This window comes from Rutidosis leptorrhynchoides, unplaced genomic scaffold (assembly GCF_046630445.1).
Source record: "Rutidosis leptorrhynchoides isolate AG116_Rl617_1_P2 unplaced genomic scaffold, CSIRO_AGI_Rlap_v1 contig278, whole genome shotgun sequence".
Lineage (NCBI taxonomy): Eukaryota > Viridiplantae > Streptophyta > Magnoliopsida > Asterales > Asteraceae > Rutidosis > Rutidosis leptorrhynchoides.
The window spans coordinates 21509-39253 of NW_027266523.1; the positions used below are offsets into that span (position 1 = coordinate 21509).

The 17745-nt window shown below is 41.4% G+C and overlaps 1 pseudogene; it reads left to right on the forward strand.

Annotated features, from left to right (window-relative positions):
* Positions 1-1422: 1422 nt before the first annotated feature.
* LOC139882506 (G-type lectin S-receptor-like serine/threonine-protein kinase At4g03230) lies at positions 1423-5892 on the forward strand (annotated as a pseudogene).
* Positions 5893-17745: the final 11853 nt, after the last annotated feature.

Below are 17745 nucleotides of genomic sequence, written 5' to 3' on the forward strand. Positions count from 1 at the left end.
TTTAATGGAAAATATTTTCCACCGTTCGTTAGCTCATTAGGAAAATTTATCAAAAATTGAATTTTAATATTTTTAAATGACCAAAAAAAATATTTTATTTATTTTATATTTTATTAAAATGATTTTTTTAATTATATATATTTTTAAAATCGAAATTTTTATTTTTTTCTTTTCCTTCCTCTTTCCTCCTTCCTCTTCCTCCTTCTTCCTCCTTCCTCTGCTTCCTCTACCGTCGCCTCCTTCCTCCTCCTTCCTCCTCCTTCCGCTGCTGCCACCTCCTTCCTGCCTGATGATGGCCGGCTGCCCAGCGGCCGACCAAGACCCGGTGGCCAGATCCGGCGAGCTCGAGGCTCGGCCGATCTCACCCGAGCTCGCCGGATCTGGCGACAGAGCTCGAGCTCGCCTGGATCGGCGAGCCGCGAGCTCCGCCGCCAGATCCGGCGAGTCTCGAGCTCCGCCGCTAGATCCGCGAGCTCCCGAGCGGCTTCGAACCGTGAGATCATCTTAGCCGCGACCTCATCTTAGCCGCGAGCTCCCGAGCGGCTTCGAACCACCGGGGAAGCGGAGCGCCGCGGCGGCGGCGGCGGCGCCGCGGCCGGAGCAAGCGGGCAGGAGCGGCCGGGGAGGGCGGAGAATGAGGGATGCTTCGAACCGCGAGATCATCTTAGCCGCGACCTCATCTTAGCCGCGAGCTCCCGAGCGGCTTCGAACCACCGGGGAAGCGGAGCGCCGCGGCGGTGGCGGCGGCGCCGCGGCCGGAGCAAGCGGGCAGGAGCGGCCGGGGAGGGCGGAGAATGAGGGATGCTTTGCCCATCGTCGGCATCGAAGGAAGAGGAGGAGATCAGAAACCCTAAGCGAGAGTGCAAAAATGAGAAGGAAAAACTCGCGCGAGGGCAAGCGTGAGAGTTGAGGAAAATGTTTTCCTCTTTTCAAAAGAGGAAAACATTTTCCTCAAAGTAAAGAAGGAATTTTCCGTTGACCGGAAAATATTTTCCTTGACCATGGATTTTCCGTCCACCGAACACCGGAAATCCAGGAAAATATTTTCCTGGAAGTTATTTTCCGCGAAACGAACGGAGCCTTAGTCAACGTTCCGCGTGGGAATTCTCTTTCATCGATTGGCGGAAAGGACGAAAATGATTTCACTGATTCATCGAACACAACGAAACGTGATATTCCTGAGGAAGAAAGAAAATAGAGAAACAATCTAGACAACCTCACGACCGATGAGGATGAGGACGAGGTGTTATCGCGGTGAATAGTCGAACAACCCTCGTCCCCATTCCAGGAACTCCAGTTATCACCATGCGACGCTCCAATAACTTTACGTGCATGCTCTTGTCTGTGATGTTCGTTCCGGCTTGCTTGAGCAGAGACACCATAACAGTAGGCACAATCACATACCCGGGAGGAACCACTCTCGTGTCCGCCGGGGAGCGGTTTGAGCTCGGCTTCTTCTCTCCGAATGGGAGATCCGACTCCAGGAGGTACATCGGAATATGGTTTTATAGGTCGGACCCCAAGATCATCGTCTGGGTCGCCAACCGGGACGAGCCACTCGTCGGCCCCAACGCGTCCTTTGGGCTCGTGGACGGCAACCTAAAGCTGTGGAATGAAAAACGACCGATCCCGTTGACCAATTTATTAAGCTCTTCGAACCGGTTAGTGAAACTTCTCGATTCAGGGAATCTGGTGCTAATTGAAGACGGGAGAGAGGAATTTCTCTGGCAGAGCTTCGATCATCCGACCGACACATTCCTTCCGGGGATGCGGATGACTGAAAACTTCATGTTGACTTCTTGGGCAAAACAGGATGACCCAAGACGGGGGAACTTCACGTTCCAAATGGATCAACAAGGCGGCAACAACTACGACTTGATCCAAAACCTGTCTCCTTTCTGGAAAAGTGGGGTCTACGGTAAGTTCATACAAGCCGATCAGATGTTGGACGTCATCTCTTTCTTGCTCTCCAATTTTACCACCAGCACCACTGCTACTTCGCTGCCAGCCGGGAGTAGTCCAGCTTGGCCCTACGAAAACATAACCCGGCCTTCATTCGTGAACTACAACAACAGCCGGTTGGTTATGAACTACAACGGCCGGATTCAGTACTTCAGGCGAGGAAATGGGTCAAAGCCAGTCTGGTTTGAGCCGGCAAGCCGGTGCAGTGTGCTCAGCGTATGCGGCAAGTTTGGTAGCTGCAATGATGAGAATGGCAATGAGACCATGTGCAGGTGCTTGCCAGGTTTTGAGCCAGCGCAGCAAGATAAGTGGAGCTCGGGGGACTTCTCTGCAGGGTGCCGCAGGAAGTCGCCAATATGCGCAAAGAACAGCGACCATAGAGCTCATGATTTCTTGAGTTTAAAGAAGATGACGGCCGGGTGGCCTTACGTGCAGATTTCAGTAGACAGCGAGAAGCAATGCAGGCAAAAGTGCCTTGATTTCTGCAGTTGCCAGGCCTACTCGATCGAGGAGGATCTGCACCAAAGGGCAGAGAGGGGCAACTTGGCGTGCTATACTTGGTCGGGCCATCTCGAGAATATTCAGGAGTCTGCCCCAAATGGTCGCAACCTCTATGTCCGAGTTCCGCTTTCAGACATAGGTTAATTTCCTTCCAGCTCAACCTTTTTTCCTTTCCAAAATTATTTGTGTCTGTGACCTTTTGACTTGAGCTGTGGCTGTCTTATTAACCATCTTTGGTGGCTTCTGATTTACCTTCTTTGATGAAGTCATTAGCTTTGCTCATACTTTGTGCATTTAAATGTTATCTTGACTGCAATCGCAGTCCAATCAAGCGTTCTGGTCAACCAGCATATGGAAAACAAATGACGCTATCCCAATTTCAGCTATTAATATGATGTATGATTGGAGTTTAATTGTAGGTGAATGTGCATATTCACCACCGCTAATATTTATGCAATGTTGACTTTCATAGAATCTACTAGGAAGGGTTGTAAAACTTGCGGCACAAATTTAGTCCCCTACCCTTTAAGCACGAATTGGAGCTGTGGCGATCCAGTATACACTGCATTTAGCTGCGACAATGAAACTGCGCAGCTTTACTTTGAACGGCCCCAACGTAGCTATAGAGTCACTAGCGTCAATCCAGAAGCTCGAACATTTACCATCCAAGTCAATGCATCGGACTGCACAAGTATCGGTCAAATGGAAATCAATCTGCAGCTTGACCAGTCCTCACCATTTCATGTGAGTCGCGGGTGTAGTGGAGAACAGAATGGCTCCAGCGCAGGAGGCTCTTTCGGAAGGGTTTGGTCGAGCGAAATAAAAATTGTGTGGAGAAATCCAAAGGAGCCGATTTGCAATTCATCCGAAGACTGCGATTGGCCACATGCAACTTGCAAGAAAGCATCGGACGGAATAAAAAGGTGCCTCTGCAACTCAGGATTCAATTGGAATTCTTTCAACATCGGTTGTTCTCCAGGTGAGAATGTTGATCTTGCGAATTGACACGCAACTTTAGCTACTTTATTCGTGAATAACAGATTAGAAGGAAACAACCGAAAAAAAAAAAAAAAAACAGATTAGAAGCAAATATAGTCATTAGGTTTTACCAGTCGATATTAGTAGATTTTCTCGTGCCCTCAAATGATTGTTTTCCATCTCCGTCTAACATTTAGAGCACTGCTAGGATGATTTGCTGCTCCTAGAAACTGAAAATTTTCAAAGTCAACATTTATATTTTCAGCTTCCATTCGGAATTATAATAGATCAGCCAGAAGAGCTCGAAACCAGAACAAATATAGCTATCATTTGTCCAGAGCCCGAGATTCTCGAGATATGTTCACCCTGTTAAAGTGTCATAGCATATGCCTTTACAGTTATCATCCCGATTATGGTGTATGCATGGAACGTAATGACAGAATCCTGGAGTTGCCCCAAATAAGCTTGCTCTTTTTTGTAGACTATAAGAGGGATTGTGGCCATGCACTATGAAGTCCTCACATCTGTCCTTTTATTATATTGGCAGTCCCCGTGTCTACAATTATTCGTTCAATTTTCTCTAAAATACAGTAGTTATTCTTTCTTTTCTTCTCTAGCAGTGGCAGGTTATAACGTTGAACGAGGAGGATCATCAGTGAGACTTGTATATATAGTTGTTCCTACCAGTGCCGCAATCTTCATCCTTGCTTTTGGTTGTTTATTTTACATGGGAAGGCAGCATGGTGGTCCGCTAGGCAATCCCTAAGCAAATACATACTTTTCATCTATCATTGTTAGAAATACGATAATAAGATTGAACCAATTAGTAACTAAAGCTGGCACTACAGGGAGCACGGAAAGCACTCAGGAAAATCCTGACTTTCGTCTATATGACAGCGAGAAGCGAATCAAAATGTGGATGGATTCATGCCAATTCGAGGAGGATACGAAAGGCCTAGACGTGCCATTCTTTGATTTAGAAATTATTCTAAAAGCGACAAATAATTTCTCGGATGAGAACAAACTTGGAAGAGGAGGGTTTGGGCCTGTTTACAAGGTAAATAAAATGGTTTCTTCTTCTACCATCTGGGGCTCTTAACGAGGTCACGGTGAAGTAATCCATTCCTCAACTTTGTTTTAGGCTACTTTTCCAGGAGGACAAGAAATTGCAGTGAAGAGACTATTGAGAGGATCAGAACAGGGTTTTGAGGAGTTTAAGAACGAAGTCATCTTGATTGCCAAACTTCAACATCGAAATCTTGTCAGATAGTAGGATATTGTGTCAAAGGAGATGAAAAAATGTTACTATATGAATATATGCCCAACAAAAGCTTAGATTCGTTCATATTTGGTAAGCATCTTATTTCATGTCCTTATTCCCTTGTATTCTTCAGCGCATAGTTGTAATAACTTGTAGCACTTAGCAGTCTCTTTCTCTACATAAAGATTTTAAGTTAGTCCGATGGATTTATATTAAAAGACTTTGCTACCTACACAAATTAAAATGAAAACCTTGCTAGATCGAACAAGGTGTTGGTTGCTGAACTGGGAGATACATTTTGAGATTATATTGGGAATTGCACGAGGAATGCTCTACCTTCACCAAGATTCAAGGCTGAGAATCATTCACAGAGATCTCAAGACAAGTAACATTTTGCTCGATGAGGAGATGACACCCAAAATTTCCGACTTTGGTTTGGCACGGATATTTGAGGCAAAACAAATTGAAGCAAGCACACAAAGAGTGATTGGAACATAGTAAGTTTCTATAGATGCGCATACCATTTTTTTTTTCAATGGGTTATAGAATTTGTTGGACACTACACAAGGCACTCACCACATTATCACGTTTTAACATCTGCAGTAGAACTTTAGTATTCCAACTCTTGCTTAATTGACTTATTATGCTTCAATGCAGTGGATACATGTCTCCGGAATATGCTTTGGACGGATTTTTCTCATTCAAGTCTGATGTTTTTAGTTTTGGTGTCGTCATACTGGAGATTATTAGCGGGACACGTAACACGGGTTTTATCAATCCCAAGGAACAATGAGCCTTCTCACACACGTAATATTTATTGTCCCTTACTTTTGTTTTATCCACTTCCTGTTGCCCTTTTCTCTGAACATACTGAAACTTCTATTGCCCAGGCATGGAAATTATGGAATGACAATAAAGCATTGCACTTGATGGATCGGGTGCTGCACGAAACTTACAACAGAGATCAAACTTTGAAGTGTATAAACGTGGCGCTTTTATGCGTGCAAGAAGACCCAAGTGATCGTCCCACAATGTCAGATGCAGTTTTCATGCTTGGTAGTGAAACAGCGACCCTTCCAGCTCCAAAGAAACCGGCTTTCGCAGTTAGGACAGACGTTTCTACGTCGACTTCTTCCAGCAAACCAGAGTCGTGTGCAGTGTTATCGACTACTCTGGAACGAGGACGGTAATGTTGGATCTTCCTCGAATCTATTCCACATCCTAATGGTCGAAAGCTTTAGCCATCAGGCATTTTGTTTAACTAGGAATGCGTCAATTTTTGCCCCTTAATGCTACTTTCTCCTCCAACATAATACAGTTCACTCCCTATTTATTGCCGATGCTCCAATATTAACATCCCCGAATCGGCTTCTTGATTCTTTTCCTGTCATTTCCTGTACTTTTCTTTTGTAATCGGTTTATTCTGCTGCAATTGAGTTGTAAAATCAATTTTCTCTCAGGTAATTGTCATCCTATCAAACTCACAATCTACCACACTCTATCATACTCCGCAAAAATTTCAGTTTATGAATTGACTGAGAATTCCCTCTTACTTATCACTGAGATGTTACTCTTATGTCTTAAAATTTTTGCATATTTCATAGTAGTGTTCGGTTGCCTTAAGAATCCGCTGCATAGCACATGTTTGTGATTATCCTCCTCAAGACAACAGATAATTGCATAATGACTTTGCACTTATTTAATCAGCATAGCTAAATAAAATTAGCTAACACTAAGGCTCTGCTCCTTTTATGAAAATTAACTTCCACGAAAATGTTTTTCGAATTTTTTGGCATACAATTCATGGAAATGAATTGGTTGGGACCAACGAAAAAAAGTCTCATAAAATAAGGGAGAGAATTGTTCAAATTCATCATGGATACATGCAGAAACGAGGATTCAAGACAAATTAAGCAAAATCTCAATAGTTAGACATAATCACTTCTGACATTGATTGAAACGACTGATGTAGCCAGTTCGATTTACAAACTCTGGGCCCACACTTGAAGAATTGGAAAAGTGTTAAAAAAAAGTCCTAAACATTTTGTATTTGTGACAATTTAGTCCTAAACATTTTTTGGTACCAATTAAGTCATAAATTTTTTTACGTTATGCAAATTCAGTCCTTTTCGGCCAATTTTGGCTGGATTTTGCTTATTGGACGCTAGCCAATCGACGTGGTCTGGATCGGCGCTGATGTGGACAACTTTTTATAATATTTTAATTTTTTTGATTTTTTTTTTTATTTTTTTTTTCCTTCTCCTCCTTCCTCCAGCTGGTTGCTAGACCTCGGCGGCTAGGGCAACCAGCTAGAGGCGACGGTTGGTGAGGTCGAGGTCGACCTCGTTGGCCACCTCATCAGTGGCCGCCCTCGAGGCCTGGGCAACAAGACTCACCCTCACCAAATCTGGCAAGGCTCGCCCTCGTCGCTCAAGCCTTGAGGGCGGCCTCGCGCTGGGCTGGTGAGGGCAAAGCTCGTTGCCCAATGTGAGGCCTCCCTCACGACCACTAGCGAGGTGGCCGGCAAGGTCGAGGTGGCTAGTCACAGATCTCGGCGACTGGCTAGAGGAAGAAGGAGGAGAAGGGAAAAATAAAAAATAAAATAAAAATAAAATTCAAAAAAATTAAAATATTATTAAAAGTTATCTACATCAGTGCCGATTATGCCACATTAGCCGACTGGCATCCATTCAGCAAAATTTGGTCAAAATTGGCCGAAAAGATATGAATTGGCACAACGTAAAAAGGTTTAGGACTTAATTGGTACAAAAAAAAGCTTATGACTAAATTGGCACAAATACAAAAGATTTAAGACTTTTTTTTTAACTCTTTTCCCCTCGAAGAACATATGCCAAACTTGCGCATCCTTAAAATCCACGCCGTGGAATGAGAAATTGGAAGAATCAGTTGGGTGGTACAAAGTACCAATTTTTGGGTCCCAAAACAAGCAAGCTTATTTAAGGTGCCAACTTAGCTATGTCCGTGACTAAAACTTTGAAAAGTTATAACAACACAGTATCATGATCACGCGGGCTTTTGCTTCGTTCAATCTCGACAATGGAATTCTTTCCTTGGGTCAAGATCAAGCACAACTAGAAACACAGGCAAGACTTTAGCCATTGGGAAAACAAAGAAGATACTTTTGACCAGTCTTAGTCAGGCAATGAAGGAAGAAAACCAAGCATCCGATCATTCGCATGTTGGCAAGCCGGACCAGCAACAATGACTATGATGCTACTCCATTCATTGCCTTATCATGACCACTTCCTTCTATTCCCTTCAACTCCCCTAGGTAAACCCGATAGAAATTGTTTTCACTCGATAACTCAAAGGCTTCAAACTGGTCTTACGGAATTGCTAATGACGACCCTGTTCTCACTGGCTAATTGCAGTTCATGAAACGATTGATAGAGAACAAATTGTTGTAGTGATTTTGAAGTGCATTGTTCTTTTTCTATATCTCCGTTTTTCTATACTTTGAATGAGCCTTCAGAATCTAGAAGCTTTTGATGGACCACATAAAGATGAACATCTAAAGGCTTTTGAGAGAATAAAATATTACTAGCCACATTTTCCATCTTTTAGAGCTATACTAGAGTTAAAAGACTCGGAAAAAAGTCCCAAGAACTAAGCAGAAGCTACCTCATTGTAGCATGTGAGAGATGAAAGATGCCTAAATAGAGGTCTGTGTTAGAGAAATCTCCTTAACTATTTTAAAGTTGACAAAACCTTTCCAAAAGTCTAGACTAAAGACTTGCAGACTTAAGTGTTACAGTCTAAAGAACTCCAAACGCTACTGTCAAAGTTTGAAAACCACTAGACTTTAATCTCAAGTCTGACCTCACTGACAAGTTCTACACTAAAGAATGAAGACTTATCCAGATGCCGGTTTATCTTCAAGGGTTCAGTTCGTATGGTTTATGGAAGATCTTATGGCTGGATATAGCATCTTATAGTCAATTATTCTTATTGAAATCAATTCGGATAATCAAATCTCTTGAAAATCGAAGTATACTTGGAAGGTTCTACTTATGGAAACCAAGATCCTGATTGTATGGGCGAGTAGGATTAATGGGCTTTTATCACATTCCTAAAACGACTTGAGATCTCCTTGATTGATTCTGTCCAACAGGTAGATTGGAAAAACTCCTTTGAAAAGTGCCAATGGTTGTAGAGGCATGGAGGAGTATATAAGGAAGACTCTCAAGTTGTTCGAGTGTGTGCGTAATTTTTTTTTTCAAAGTTTGAAGCTTCTAGGTCTTTGCTATTTCAATTGTCGAGCTTAACTTGTACTCAAAAGAGAGAGCAAACACTTGTGAGATTTTGGAAGAGTGTAGTAGAGTTTCTACACTATGAAGTCAAGGACATGGGACTGTAAAATCTCTTTTGATTGTTAGTGAAATCCAACTAGTGAACTGTCAATGCGGGAGAGTGGACATAGGCTTGAATTAAGTTGAACCACTATAAACTTTGTGTTTCTATTCTCTTTCCCTAAACTCTTTACTTTAATTTGTAACTTTATATAACTGTTTATAGTTGATTACATCTTCAGTCTATTATCTTCCAAAGGCAATTTACTTTCATCAAGTATTGCGAAAATTTCATTTAACACTCATTCACTCTCCTCTAAGTGTTCTTACTAGCCCTTTCAATTAGTATCAGAGCCTGTGTGCTCATTTTATTGAAATGTTTTTACTTCTGAGTTAAAGATCTATAGCTAGTATTTTGGCTCTAGGTTTGGTTGAAGGCCAAAGTAACACTAGACGGCCTTACTTTGATGGAAAGAAATATAATGTGTGGAAAAACAAGAAAAATGCATTCTTGAGATTGAAAGATCCTCTGGAATGGGACATAGTAGAAAAATGGATTATTCCTAAAGCTACATCCATCTCAAAAAGAGGAAAAGAAGTTGCAGATGCTAGCAAAATGACGCAAAAAGAAATAACTAAGAGACAAGCTCTTGATACTAAAGACATCTACTCTTTATACTGTGCTTTATCTCCTACTAAGTATAACAGAATTTCATCTTGTGAAACAGGCAAAGAAGTCAGGGATAGGTTACACGTTATCTATGAAGGAACCAATTGAGTTAAAGAAACAAAAATCAATATTCTACTCGAACAGTATGAAGCCTTCAAAATGAAGTTAGGAGAATCTATCACTAACATGTTTAGTCGTTTCACAGAAATTGTAAACGGTCTAGCATATTAGGAATAGCCAATCTCAAGACCAATGAAAGTCAATAAATTCCTGTGTGGACTCTCCAAAAATTGGAATCATGTAAAGACTTCAATAAGAGAAACCTAGAGGATCATGTTGTGACATCCCTGATTTTCAGTCCTATTTTCTATTAAATAAATCAGGTATTTCATCGACACACCTATAGGGCTGTTCTCAGAGCTGATCACTCTCGAAATAACTAGACTATCCAGGAAAGCCATTAAGGAATTTTAATGTAATAGACTTGAGAGTTCGACTAGGAATCGACTTCTTGACCATGCTCATCTTTAGAGGCTATTATGGCACAGTATATGTGGCACCCCTCGACGGCCCCCGATCCATTAGAGTCGCCACAGTTCGCTTACCTTTCACTTTCCTTATTAACATGTCACTCTGATATCATTTCAATTGCAGCGGGTTCATACAACCATGGGGGTTTACATTTTTTTTTTATAGGTCCCTTGCGCAATTCATATATGAAAGCACATCTAGCAAACTCCCTTTCCTATATTCAGAAAGCAATGCATACCTACTAAATATCTTATATAAGTTAAAGCCGAACACGTTTATTTACATAAAGCAGATGGACATCTTTAGTCGGTACATTAAAATGCTGTAGTCTTCTATACTCGGCTACACTTCAAAGGATGATCTACATCTTCTCCAATAGTCGAATACTTAAAATCCATCGATTAGTGTTGGCGTCCACAAGTTCCTCCCTTTGCTATCCCCCTCCTTGCAATCATAACCAACCACTTGATTCATCTACTTGTAGCAATGGCAGTAGAGGTATCTTATCTAGTATGAAATATTATTCCCCAAAAGGGGTAAGTACAACCACTCAGCAGGTAAATAACCAATAAACCACTCAATACATCATGCCATGCAATCATCACAATCATAGCATCACATGTCATACAAGCATCCATGCACAACATACCATGGCATCATGCACATGTCATCATACCTCATGTACCATCATCATCATATAGACATCGCCATCATATCATACACTTACCATTATCATGTCATGTATGGCATCATCCTTACCATGCATCCATGCGTATAACATCATCATCATATCACCATATCACATGTACCATCATCATAACCATGCATCCATGCATGAAACATCATCATCATATCATCATATCACATGTACCATCATCATTACCATACATCCATGCATATAACATCATCATCATATCACATGTACCATCATCATTACCATGCATCCATGCATGTAACATCATCATATCACATGTACCATCAGCATTACCATGTATCAATGCACATCTCATCATATCATGCATATATCATCATGCATAATTCAATTTCAATTTCATTTTGGACCGCCACATATTCTTTTCCTGGGACCAATGTTTGCATCCCACATTGATCACTCGCGCCCAATCCTAGCATTGCGAGAAACCTCCGGCATTCAGCCATTTAAGGCCATCGGGCATCCGGCCCCCCACATTCCGGGCATCTCATATCCCAACTAGAATTACGAGGCATCCCTTCAGGCAAAAACCTCCGAGGCTTCCGACATTTACACTCCCTGGCCGGGCATCTCACATCCCAACTAGCATCGTGAGGCATCTCCCCAGGCACAAACCTCCGGGGCTTCCGGAATTACGTACCGGCATACCACTAGGATTCCCACATCCTCTGGAATTACGTACCATATACCACCGGGCATCCCAACACTCCCGGGGCATCGTCGGCCCACACCTGCGACGGTCTTCTCATCACCACAATGCATGTTCTTATACATCTCATTTTCAATTTCACATTCACAATTATGGCTCAATTTCAACATGGCATGCGATGTGATGGCAACCAAGATCATATTCATCATTGAATTGATACATGCACCTCAAATCATTATCGTACATGTAGCAAGACACCATCATCCATAACAATACAATTCATGGAGTCCATGCAATTTAAAATGGTCCATATTTCATGCCTTTTCGAAGTTTACAAAATTCCAGCATATACTATTTTATAAAATATTTAAATTAAATATCCATATGCTTCTCAAAAATCATGAAATCAAGGCATGTGATAGGCAAGACAATAAGATAGTAATTTCATGAAAAACACATGCCCAATAGAGTTCCACACAAGAAGATACAATAAATACAGCATGCAATTTCGGATAGAAACAGAATGTGCAGTTTTAGAAATAATTCGATTAAAATACCCGAACGACCTCCAAAAATTATAAAATTTTACCAGGTTATAGTTAAGACACTAAATTATATTTTTCATGAAGACTTCCAAGCCAAATTATTTTTAGATTATTTTCCACAGTCACACGAAGCTTCTGGATCTAACACCGAAACGTCCAGTGCATGCTTGTCCGAAATACTGAGTCTTCACCTACCTATTCTTCTTCGTTTCCTCTGAAATTTGGATATGTTTTACTTAAAGATGTTCTCTACAAATTTTATGAAGGGATCCAAATCAAATATCCAGAGTATAGTCATCATATGGGTCCATGAAGTCTCGGGTGTCCTGTACCACGTCTCCAGATTTACCGTCTTCAAGAGTAGGTCGATTTACTAAGTTATACTTGTTCATTTTACTTAAAATTTGAGTATGTTGTATTTTAAGATGTCCCATAGAACTTTCATGAAGAAATCGAAAAGAGATTCTTAGTGCAAATCAACATGCAACCACAAATCCACCGAAAGGTCAGTGAAATCGTTCCAGATCTGGTGTCTCCGTAGGATGAGAGTTTGACCTCACAAATATCCATAATTTTGTACCAAATTTCATTATGTTGTAGTTCAAGATGTTAGATACAACTTTCATGAAGAGATAAAAGTCAAAATCGAACTCAAAACATGCATGCAAGCTCTCACAAAGTTCTGACTCAGGCGGTTCATGCGAAAACATTCCAGATCTAGCATCTCCGTAGGATGAGATTTTTACCCCTTAAATCTCCATAATTTTGTACTAAATTTCAGTATGTTGTAGTTCAAGATGTTAGCTACAACTTTCATGAAGAGATCAAAGTCAAAATCGAACTCAAAACATGCATGCAAGCTCTCACAAGATTCTGTTTCAGGCGGATCTCACGAAATCACCATGCAAAGTCAAGAACAGCCACATTCTAGCTCCGATTTTTGCCTTCCCTATGATCCGAAACCTACCACAAACAAATCATACATGCAAGGCACACATGCAAGGGTGGAAATCAGTCCCAACTTGCCTCTAAGACTGAGCAAATACGAGCACACGGACGGCACACCGGCGATGGTCGAACGGCGTGCGGGCGGCGACGGGCAAGCTCCTCCTCCTCGGCCTCCCTCTCTCTCGCATCTCACTCTCTCGGCAACTCTCTCCCTCTCTCTCACTCTCTCAAAACCAGCCACTCTCTCCCTCTCTCTTTGTTTTTGGTGGCTTATATATTTGCATGCATTCTTTTCTTGCATGGGGGACAAGTGTTCTCATGAGGAGAACAAGTGGCAAAAAGGAGAGAACAAGTGTTGGAGGACATGCAAGGTTAATGGGCTTCATTCTCGGCTGGGCTTTGGGCCAGCAAATGGGCTGGTCAACAGCCCCTCCTTGGCTCCAATGGGCCAACCATTTGGCCCTCCAAAATCCATACTCTTGGGCCTAAGGCCCAACCTAATTAAACCCACAATTTCCCTTTCAATTATTTATCTTTAATTCTTTCTTTTAAAAATTTAATTACTAAATTCCACACGGCCAAAATCTTGTAACATTTTATTTATAGGAACTTAGCCTATAAAGTGCATAGCCAAGCATAGATTATTCTCATTAATTTATCTAATTTAAAATCTCATGAACACAAGCATATATCACTTAGTCTTAAGAAAACTAATGGCTAAAACATAAACCATAAGTAATCTCATTACCTAATTAGAGGCTTTAACACACCTTATAACTTGACTTTGAATTTTTGGGATGCCACAGTATAAAATTGATTTGAGATCAAAGATAGATTTGTTCGACTGAGATGTGTGGCTAATCATAGGTGACACCACTAAATTGGAAAATTCTCATTGACCAACCCTAGATTGATTCTTCTGTCGTTTTGGTACCCTGTGTCTGTATTTGAAATCTCGAAATTTTCACGACAACCGAAAGTCGCCAATGTGTCGAAGATATACTTTGTGACTCGAGATAAATCGATCATGGATTAATTGCACAAAAAATTCTTAAAAGCTACCCGGTAGACTAGGTCATGCTAAAACGCACCGAATGGAAATTAACTTAAATTCGAACCCGATTTCAGAAATTGAAAGTTATGTCATGTCACAACTTATTTTAGGAATGTCGACTCATCCTCTGAAGAATTTTCGGAGATTTCAAGATTTTTACGGAAAATCAATTCAGACATCGCGAAAAAATAACATAAATTCGGATAGGCTCAATTGAAGGGAATTCTAACTTCTAGACCAAGCTATATGACGAAGGGGGCTTGCAGAAAATTTCATGGGCTTTTTCTTTGGAAAATTTGGATGTCGATTTGGGAAATTGAAGTCCAAAAATAAGAAGATTCGGATTTTGACAAGGGGCTGGAATTTTTTGCTTTAATTTGGATTTTTTTGTGGAAAATTAGAGCAAGAAAGTAATTGGGACAAGAGGATAATCTTGTGAGCCTTTGGGGGGACCAATTCATGATTTAGATTGAATTATTGCTTGACTTTTGTGCCTCTTTCTCAATCTTCTTCAACACACCACCAGCTGCTCAATCCATTGGATGCCTTCGTCGACTCCATCATCATCAGCTCCTACCTTGCTTTTTATTTTTCCTTTTTTTCCTTCTCGCCAAGCCACCCCTCATTTTCTTTTCATTGCACCAGCACTCATGCACACCAATTCGTAGGCTTGGAATAAGCCGAACCACTATAAATCCCGTGTTCAATTTTCTCTCTCTCTCTATACCTTGATCGTATTTAATTTTGTTAAGAATTGCTTCCGTATTTCGACAAATTGTTTGTTCGCCTATTCACCCCCCCTCTAGGTGTTTATACTAGCTATCTCACATCCACCGAAGCTGCATGCCACACGTCCACGAAGGGCTCTCTCTCGGTCAACAAACCTGCAAGTGCATTCACGCCGTTGACTCCCCTCAATTCTTCCCTCTCCGCGTGGCTTCTCCGTTGTAGCTACCCCCACCGAAGCCACGAAATCCAGCTGCCTCTCCACACGTTTTGTCTTCAGCAGCCCCCAGCGTAGTTCGTGGATTTCGGCCAGCTCGAAGACGCTCGCGTCTTCTTCAGCTCGTGGATCAGCCGCAACAAGTCCAGACCAGCAACCTTCTTTTCTAGCCCAGCAATTCCAGCGAAGCGCAGCAAAGCTGCAGTCCATCCAGTCTGTCTTCGGCCCAAGAAGTCAGCCCACTTGAAGCCTAAGTGAGATCAGCCCAGTCTTGAGGCCCGCAAAGCAGCCCAAGCCTGAAGCTAAGCATAGAAATTTCTGTGGGCTTGCAAGGCTTCTAAGCCTGGTCCAAGCCCATTGGTGTCATCGCGAGCTCAAGTTCGGCCGCCGTCGCATCGACATCGCACCGCCGTCGCGATGTTCCGGCCTTCACTTTGCACAAGTGAGTTTTGCTCACTAATCCCTTATTAGTTGGTTAATGATGCTTAGGGGTTGATTAGATTTAATTAAGTACAATTAGGTGGATAGATTAGAGTAGAGCAATTAGTTTAGAGCCTTATTAATACATGTTAGGCAAATGGTTAGTGACATTAGCAAGTAGACTCATGTTATTATTTATCGAACGAGTCTCAATAATTTTCTGAGCTCGTCTTCCAATTAAGCTATAATGAGCCTAAGTTGGATTTATTGTATTTATTTAATAATTTCCGTAAGTATTTAATTATTTATTTATTTTCTGGAAATTAGGCTGGGATAGTCGATGACCGAAATTTTATACGGATTATTGTGGTGTAGTCCATTTATTTATTTGAACATTGATTTGTGTTAAATTAAATTAATTATGATTTTAAGATTTTATTCCTAAATTAATTAATTTTGGTAATTAATGGGAAAATTACCAAGCGTCTGTTTAGAATGCCAAAAATATGTAATGGGCTGATGAAACTAGTGGGATGTTCAAAAAAGTGAAATTATGATATTTTGGCTAAAGTCGACCGTGTATCCACACACAGCTATTTTTATCGGGAATAATAAAAAGATGGAATCGATTGTATGATTGGGATGGCATACTATATCAGCCTACGGGCGATATGTCAGCTTAGATAGAGAGTAGTATACCTGTGACGGCCCAAGTGCGGGGCCATATCTCTTGTCCCACATCACTTAGAGGGGGTCCTGGGCTAGTTTATAAGGCTTAGGTCCCTCTAATATGTGTGACGCGTTCTAAAGCCATGAAGACTCAGTGTCCAAAGTGGACAATATTACACAGTGGGGCCTGGGTCGTTACAAATGGTATCAAAGTTGACTCCCGATCGTTTGTGGAGCCATAGCGAGGATGCTGTGCTCCCAAGGGGGGAGAGTGTGACGGCTCAAGCGCGGGGGCGTGTCTCTTGTCCCGTATCGCTCAGGGGGAGTCATCGGGCTAGTTTATAAGACTTAGGTCCCTCTAATCTGTGTAATACGTTTTAAAGCTGTAAGGACTCAATATCCAAAGTAGATAATATTACACAATAGGGCTCGAGTTGTTACAATACCGGTATACTATATCAACCTATGGGCTCTAATATGACAGCTTTGCAGAGAGCAAAGTCAATATACTATATCAACCTACGGGCGATATGGCAGCTTAGTAGAGAGTAGTATATCTTATCAGCTTAGATTGAGCATTATCGGTATACTATATCAGCCTACAAGCGATATAGCAGCTTAGTAGAGAGCAGTATAACCGATCATCTCAGAAGCGAGTTATACTATTTATTTATTAGCTTAGCAGTGAGTAGTCTTAATATGAACGGACTTATAGATAGTATGAGATGAGCCGACCAAAAAAGGGTCGAGATGACATGTAATCAATTGAGTCGATTGATCGATGATTCGATCTAATTGATGTGATGTGATGTGATCATGTATATTTTATATTTATACTGACTTGCAGGAAGGAACTAAGGCTAAAGTAAGTCCTCTAACTCGTGTTGTGCTTAGACAGCTTCTAGAATGTATTGGCCCCCTAATTAGGTCTTAGGGGGTAGAACTTATTGAGACATTGTCTCACTGGTTATTAGATAATCATTTTCACGTCCTTAGATGGCATTGGTGAATAACCGGAGGCCCGAAGTGTAGAAGGCGAAACCTGAAGAACTGATGATCCTATTAGACAAGTTAGTCATAGGACAAACCTCTTTTGATGGAAGTTCATTCCTTTCTACAGACTTCATTTTAGGAACTTGTGGTTTAGAACTTGACTTAACAAATTGACTTGTATATATTTGCACTGTGATTTGCAATGTATATAAGTGTGATTGTTTTTAGAGTTGAAATTTGAAATTCTACTTTCCTATCCAATTGCTTTATTTTCTAGGGATTTTATATGCTTCCGCATGCATATTAAAATGAAAGGGTCAGCGATGCGTCTTGGGACGTCGCTCTTTAATCGACCAAGGTGAGGGATAGGTGCATGCCCGAGGATCGGGGCATGACAGATGTTGCTTTCTGTAGATGAACTAGTTGGCACACTTTAGTCATATGAAGTGAAGCAAATCAATGAGGAAGAAGATCCTAAAGCTAAGAACAAATTCAGAAGATGATATGGACGATGAAGAACTAGCACTCTTGATAAGGAAATTCAGAAAGTTGAATAGAAATGGAAGAAGATTTAACTGGAAGAAGCAAGGCACTCAAAG